The sequence below is a fragment of the Schistocerca cancellata genome, chromosome 7 (assembly GCF_023864275.1).
Source record: "Schistocerca cancellata isolate TAMUIC-IGC-003103 chromosome 7, iqSchCanc2.1, whole genome shotgun sequence".
NCBI classification, from domain to species: domain Eukaryota; kingdom Metazoa; phylum Arthropoda; class Insecta; order Orthoptera; family Acrididae; genus Schistocerca; species Schistocerca cancellata.
The window spans coordinates 518,812,569-518,819,022 of record NC_064632.1 but is presented as its reverse complement, the minus strand read 5'-3'; the positions used below and the strand labels follow the sequence as shown (position 1 = coordinate 518,819,022).

General features: G+C 41.4%; 1 pseudogene; it reads left to right on the top strand.

Annotated features, from left to right (window-relative positions):
• The first annotated feature begins 212 nt into the window (after positions 1-212).
• Positions 213-329, top strand: LOC126093111 (5S ribosomal RNA; annotated as a pseudogene).
• The last annotated feature ends 6,125 nt before the right edge of the window (positions 330-6,454 follow it).

The window sequence follows — 6,454 nt, the reverse complement described above, 5'->3', positions numbered from 1 at the left end:
GAACAAGCCTGGTGGTATTTAAAAGTCTGTCATCAAATCTCTTGTGTCAACTGTAGAACGGGATACAACCCGTCGGCTTTGATCAATGATGTCATAGTTTACTCATAGATATTAATGTCTTTATTTTCGAGCCATAGATAATAAATTGGTTATCTGCTATGGGTAAAAAGCATCATTGTAAATTGAAATAAATGAACATGTTTTTAAAAGACGGCAACGGCCTTGCCGCAGTGGATACACCGGTTCCCGTCAGATCACCGAAGTTAAGCGCTGTCGGGCGTGGCCGGCACTTGGATGGGTGACCATCCAGCCGCCATGCGCTGTTGCCATTTTTCGGGGTGCACTCAGCCTCGTGATGCCAATTGAGGAGCTACTCGACCGAATAGTAGCGGCTCCGGTCATAGAAAACCATCGTAACGACCGGGAGAGCGGTGTGCTGACCACACGCCCCTCCTATCCGCATCCTCAACTGAGGATGACACGGCGGTCGGATGGTCCCGGTGGGCCACTTGTGGCCTGACGACGGAATGCTTTTTTTTTTTTTTAAAGACAATGCTAGACATAGCCTGAGGCTTTTTTCGTTTGCTTTCATTTAAATAATTGTTACTTACCAATTCCTTCGCTACTTAATTTCAGTCTTAGTGAGTTTTAGATAATTTGGAAGAATAGTTTTTCAATTAGAAGAATTTTTACTTTTTGATTTTAGGTATGTATTTATCTGTTCTCGTGAATATGGAAGACTTAAAGCAGGATTTGGGCGTAGATATGATGGCAACCATTCGATTTTTGCAAATGTGTGGCCTTCATGCTGATTACATTCGATGTCATGAGTGCGGCCAACATATGCGCCTGGTAAGTGTGTCTGCTCGTCTTACTCGCGATTTATTCATATGGAGGTTCAGCAAGGATCGGCTTCGGCGCTCAGTTGGATGATGAATATGGTTTGAGAAATCGAAGCTGGCCTTCAGGGATATAATAAAGATTATACACTGTTGATGTTTGAGGTATCCTGTGTGGTTGTGTGTGCACGAATGTCGTGTGAGTGAGAGTACCGTTTTAGAGTAGTAGTCGTTTTGTAGGGAAGTTTGTGGTAAATATATAAAGTATAAGGGGGCTTTGGGGGGGGGGGGGGAGGGGGTTATAGTCGAAATCGATGACTCTCATTTTGGCGAACCAAGTACAACAGGACGGGGGGGGGGGGGACCTGCTGTGGGTTTATGGTTTTGGGGGGCTGTAATTTGAGGTCCAGAATGTGATGATTTAGTTTTTAAAGTAGACCCTAATCGAACGAAAAGAGGGTTGGTGAAATTAATTGAAGATCGTATTGCAGAGGGTTCTGTAGTTATTTCCGATGGTTTTTCTTCATATAGGGATTAAGGGAATAGGTGTTCTCAGCATGTTGTCGTCAATCGTAATACTATATTGAATTCGGATCTTCATTAACTGGGGCTTGTATCAATAGCGTAGAAGGTTACTGGTCAGCCATAAAATCTGTTGTAGGGAGGGGGAAACGACACGTTTCAACACTACAGACCCATTTAGATGAATATTCATGGAGGCGTAGTGTACCCGATGCGTATTTTCTGTTTAAGTGTTTACTTAAACGTGTTGGGCAAATGTATCTTCCAAAATTTGTTAGTTAATTTCCGGCTGGGATGGAGGTAGGGGTGGTGGTAAACGATGATTAAGCAAAAAGGTGGATTTGGTCGGGATGGTTAAAATATTGATTTGTATTTTTTGGGGTTGATCCATCATTCTTCATTTTCTTATGTTAGGTAGTTTTGTTCTGTGGATATTGTTTTATTATTTTAGTTCATATCGTTGAAGTGAACTTCTGGGTTTATATGTTTGTATGTACGTATGTATGTGTGTTTTTTTGTGATGTTGTTACTCTTGTGTATTTGGGTATGTGATTTTCTTGACGTTTTTCAAGGCGAGCTATTGTTTTTTGCAAAGGTATTTGCGTATCGTAAGTTTATTTTTTTATTTTTATGTTGTACTGAATTTGTCCATTTTGTTGTATTTCTTTGTCGTATTATAATGTTCTGCGTTAAGTATGGGTTCGTCAGCTGCAGTACGGAATACAAATTTTACAGTTTTGCTCTTTTTCCCTTTCATAGTACTGGAATCACTACGATTTTTTTGAGTCACTATTAGCACTACTGAATGCAAAAAGAAAGACATACATAAAACTGAAGTACGGGATACTGGTGTTGGACGAAAAAAGCGACATATGTAGCGTTGGTATCATTTACTTATATAGGTCAACTGAAGAACAGGATACAAATGTTACGTATGTCGTTTTTTTTCACCTTCGCTAGCAATAGTATCCTATTCTTCAGTTTACCTATATGTGTCAACTGAAGTATGGGACACAAATATTATGTATGTAGGTCTTTTCGCCTTCCCTAGTAATAGTATCTACGTAAGAACAGAATGCTAGTAGTAGCGGAGGCTAAAAAGGCAACACCTGTAAAATTTGTATCCCATACTGCAATTGAACTATATAGGTCTACTGAAGAATAAGTTACTAATGCTAATGAAAACGAATAAATCGACTTAAGTAAAATTTGTTTCCCGTACTGCAGTTAACCTATGCAGATCAACTGAAGTTTCGGATACGACTCATATACATGTCAACTGAAGTATTCTGTACTAACGTTACTTATATCCCTTTTTTTCTTTATTTTTTACAGAAGTACTAGGACTGAAACAAGCGATATACTTAACATTATGTTCGAAATATTAATGAATGTGATATACGTCTACCATCTGTTTTCTCTCTCCTGCATTCCTGTGTTTACGAAGACTCGTCTTTGCTGTTAAATCTGTTTAATAAATCATCTCAGGCAAATTCTGACGTTATTGGTGAAAGCCGACTGGTTGTATCCCGTTCTTCAGTAGTCCCAATCTCTTAAATCCTACGCGATATATAATTCACTATTCGAATTTTTAGAATCAGTTACGTTTGAGAGTAATGGAAATAGGTACCCCATTACATCTTATAATAAATATCCTCTGTTAATCAGAGATTCTTATATGGAGTAGAACTTTAATAGTTTCCATCAGCTTGAGAGGAAGTTTGAAGCTAATTCGATACTTTTGTATTCGACGTCAAGGAAGTATTGTTCGAGAGGTAACATAGAACGAATTTCCAGAGGCGAAACCGGCTTATACATAAATCAGGCAAATGTTGATTTTGTGGCTGGTAATAAATGCCATTTCTTTTATTTTTAACTCGATGGTAGCAGTTCAAATGAGTAAAATTGGAACAGTTAACTGATTTAAAATTCGAGTAGCGATCATTTGTAGTTAAAGGAAATATAACAAAAGTGAAGATTACTGGATGAAGCAGTAAGGAATATGTCGATTCCATGTTAGTCTCAGATTTTTGATACTGTACATGAGAAAATTCGTGATGAAGATGTAAGCAGACGACTGTCATATGTGGATGAGGTACAGAGGGTGTTCCGAAACTATTCGTTCACATTCATACAGAAGGTAGAGAATATTAAAACAATTATATTCAGTTATGGCAAAAACGATTTCAATCCGAGCACGTCATCCGGCAAACCTTATGATGGGTCTCGATTTTTCCAACGCCTTGCTCCTGTTACCAAGAGCCACGTCAGAACTGTCTCTAGGTGCCTCTACCTTTAGGAAACCCAAACTGATTGTCATCTGTCATATCCCCAATTTTATTTTCCGTTCTTCTGCTAACAGCTTTTGTCAGCAAGTCGCTTCAGTCCAGAACTGCGCTGCTGCTACGGTCGCAGGTTCGAATCCTGCCTCGGGCATGGATGTGTGTGATGTCCTTAGGTTTAGTTAGGTTTAAGTAGTTCTAAGTCTAGGGGACTGATGACCTCAGATGTTACGTCCCATGGGGCTTACAGCCATTTGAACCATTTTATAAGCAACTCGGATGCATGAGCTGTCAAGATGATTATGCGGCCCGCCATGAACAATTTTCCTGGGCCGTCCATTTCATCTCAGAGTAGTAATTGCAACCTACACTGAGACGCCAAAGAAACTTCTATAGGCATGCGTATTCAGATACAGATATATATAAACAAGCAGAATACGGCGCTGCGATCGGCAACGCCTATATAAGAAAACAAGTGTCTGGCGCAGTTGTTAGATCGGTTACTGCTGCTACAGTGGCAGGTTATCAAGTTTTAAGTGAGTTTGAACATGGTGTTACAGGCGACGCAGCATCTACGAGGTGGCTATGAAGTGGGGATTTCCCCGTACTACCATTTCACAAGTGTGCCGTGAATATCAGGAATCCGGTAAAAAAATTAAATCTTCGACATCGCTGCGGCCTAAAAAGATCCCTCAAGAACGTGACCAACGACAACTGAAGAGAATCGTTCAACGTGACAGAAGTGCAACCCTTCCGCAAATTGCTGGGCCGTCAAGTGTCAGCATGCGACTATTGAACGAAACGTCATCGATATGGGCTTTCAGAACCGAATGCCCACTCGTGTACATTTCATGACTGCACGACACAAAGCTTTACCCCACGTCTGGGACCGTCAACACCGACATTGGACTGTCCATGACTGGAAACATGTTGCCTGGTCGGACGAGTCTCATTTCAAATTTTACCGAGTGGATGGACGTGTACAGGTATGGAGACAACCTCATGAATACATGGACCACGCATGTCAGCAGGAGACTATTCAAGCTGGTGGATACTCTGTAATGGTGTGGGACGTATGCAGTTGGAGCGCTGTGGGACCCTTGATACGTCTAGGTTCGTCTCTGACAGGTGGCACGTACGTAAGCTTCCTGTCTGGTCACCTGCATCCATTCATGTGCATTGTGCATCGCGACGGAATTGGGCGATTCCAGCAGGACAATGCGACGCCTCACACGTCCAGAATTGCTACAGAGCGGGTCCAGGAGCACTCTTCTGAGTTTAAACGCTTCCGCTGGCCACCAAACTCACCAGACGTAAATATTATTGAGCATATCCCGTATGCCTCGCAACGTGCTGTTTAGAAGAGATCTCCTCGTACTCTTACGGATTTATGGACAGTCCTGCAGGATTCATGGTGTCAGTTCCCCCCAACAGTACTTCAGACATTAGTCGAGTCCCTGCTACGTCGTGTTGCGGCACAGCTGCGTGCTCGCAGGGGTCCTCCACGATATTAGGCAGACGTACCAGTTTCTTTGGCTCTTCAGTGTACGTCCTCAATATTTGCTGGGCATATTCCAGTCTATGTCCACCTCTATAGTTTTTAACATATGCAGCACTGTAGTACCTCTCTTGCACCATGGGAATTATTCTCTGATGTTGTAACAGGCGTCCTATCATCCAGTCCCTTCTTCTTGTTGGTGTTTTCGATATACTCCTTTCCTCACTGATTCTGCCGTGTACCTCCTCGTTCCTTATCTTATCAGGCTACCTTAAGCGCAGCACTCTTCCTTAGCACCACACTCGAATGCTTCAATTCTCTTATTTTCTGGTTTTTCCACTGTCCATGATTCACTACTATACAAAGCTGAGGTCCAAACGTACTTTCCCAGAAATTTCTTCCTCAACTAAAGCGTATGTTTGATATTAGTAGACTTCTCTTGGCCAGTAATGCCCTTCATGCCAGTGATAGATCGGTTTTTATGTCCTCCTTGCTCCATCCGTCATGAATTATTTTGCTGCCCCTAGGTAGCAGACGTCCTTAACTGCATGTACTTCGTGATCACCAGTCCTGACGTTTAATTTCTCTCTGGCCTAATTTCTGATACTTCTCATCTTTATCTTCTTCCTTCGATTTACTCTCAAACCATGTTCCGCACTCACTGGACTGGTCATTCCATTCAACAGATCCTGTAATTCTTACTTTCACTGAGGATATGCAGGGAATCTTCTCACTGATATACTTTCACCTTGAATTTTAATCTCATTCTTGTACTTTTCTTTTATTTCCGTCATTGCTTCTTCATGATATATCATATAATATTTACCATGACGTGCAGTATCACAGAAAATCTCATTAAAGTTTGTGCTGCATGCATCCCTGTTCTGGATTAATTACTGTTACACATGTACTGCACTCCCGAATACTTATTATTGTAAATATATCCTTCTCTCTAGAAGCACATATATTTGTGCTTATTATTCGTTAAACCCTTCACCATACATATAAAAGGAGGTGTATTTTCTCGAGAAATGGTCTGCTCGGCGAAAAAATCAATCTCCCCCACCCAGAAATCAAAAAATTGTTTTAACGTGACGTGTGCCCTCCCCCCCCCCCCCCCCCAGGAACAAACCCGTCCCTAGAAATTTTATCCCGCCATAAATACTTTTTTAGACTTTACATGTTTTTTCTTGAACCATATGATCTAATGTATTGTTTACTATGGCTAGCGAATCTTCTGGATTCTGGGCATGCGTCACTGACTTAGCTTATAAATTGCAAGAAGCAGGTGTGTCACCTCCTTCCAGCTAAGA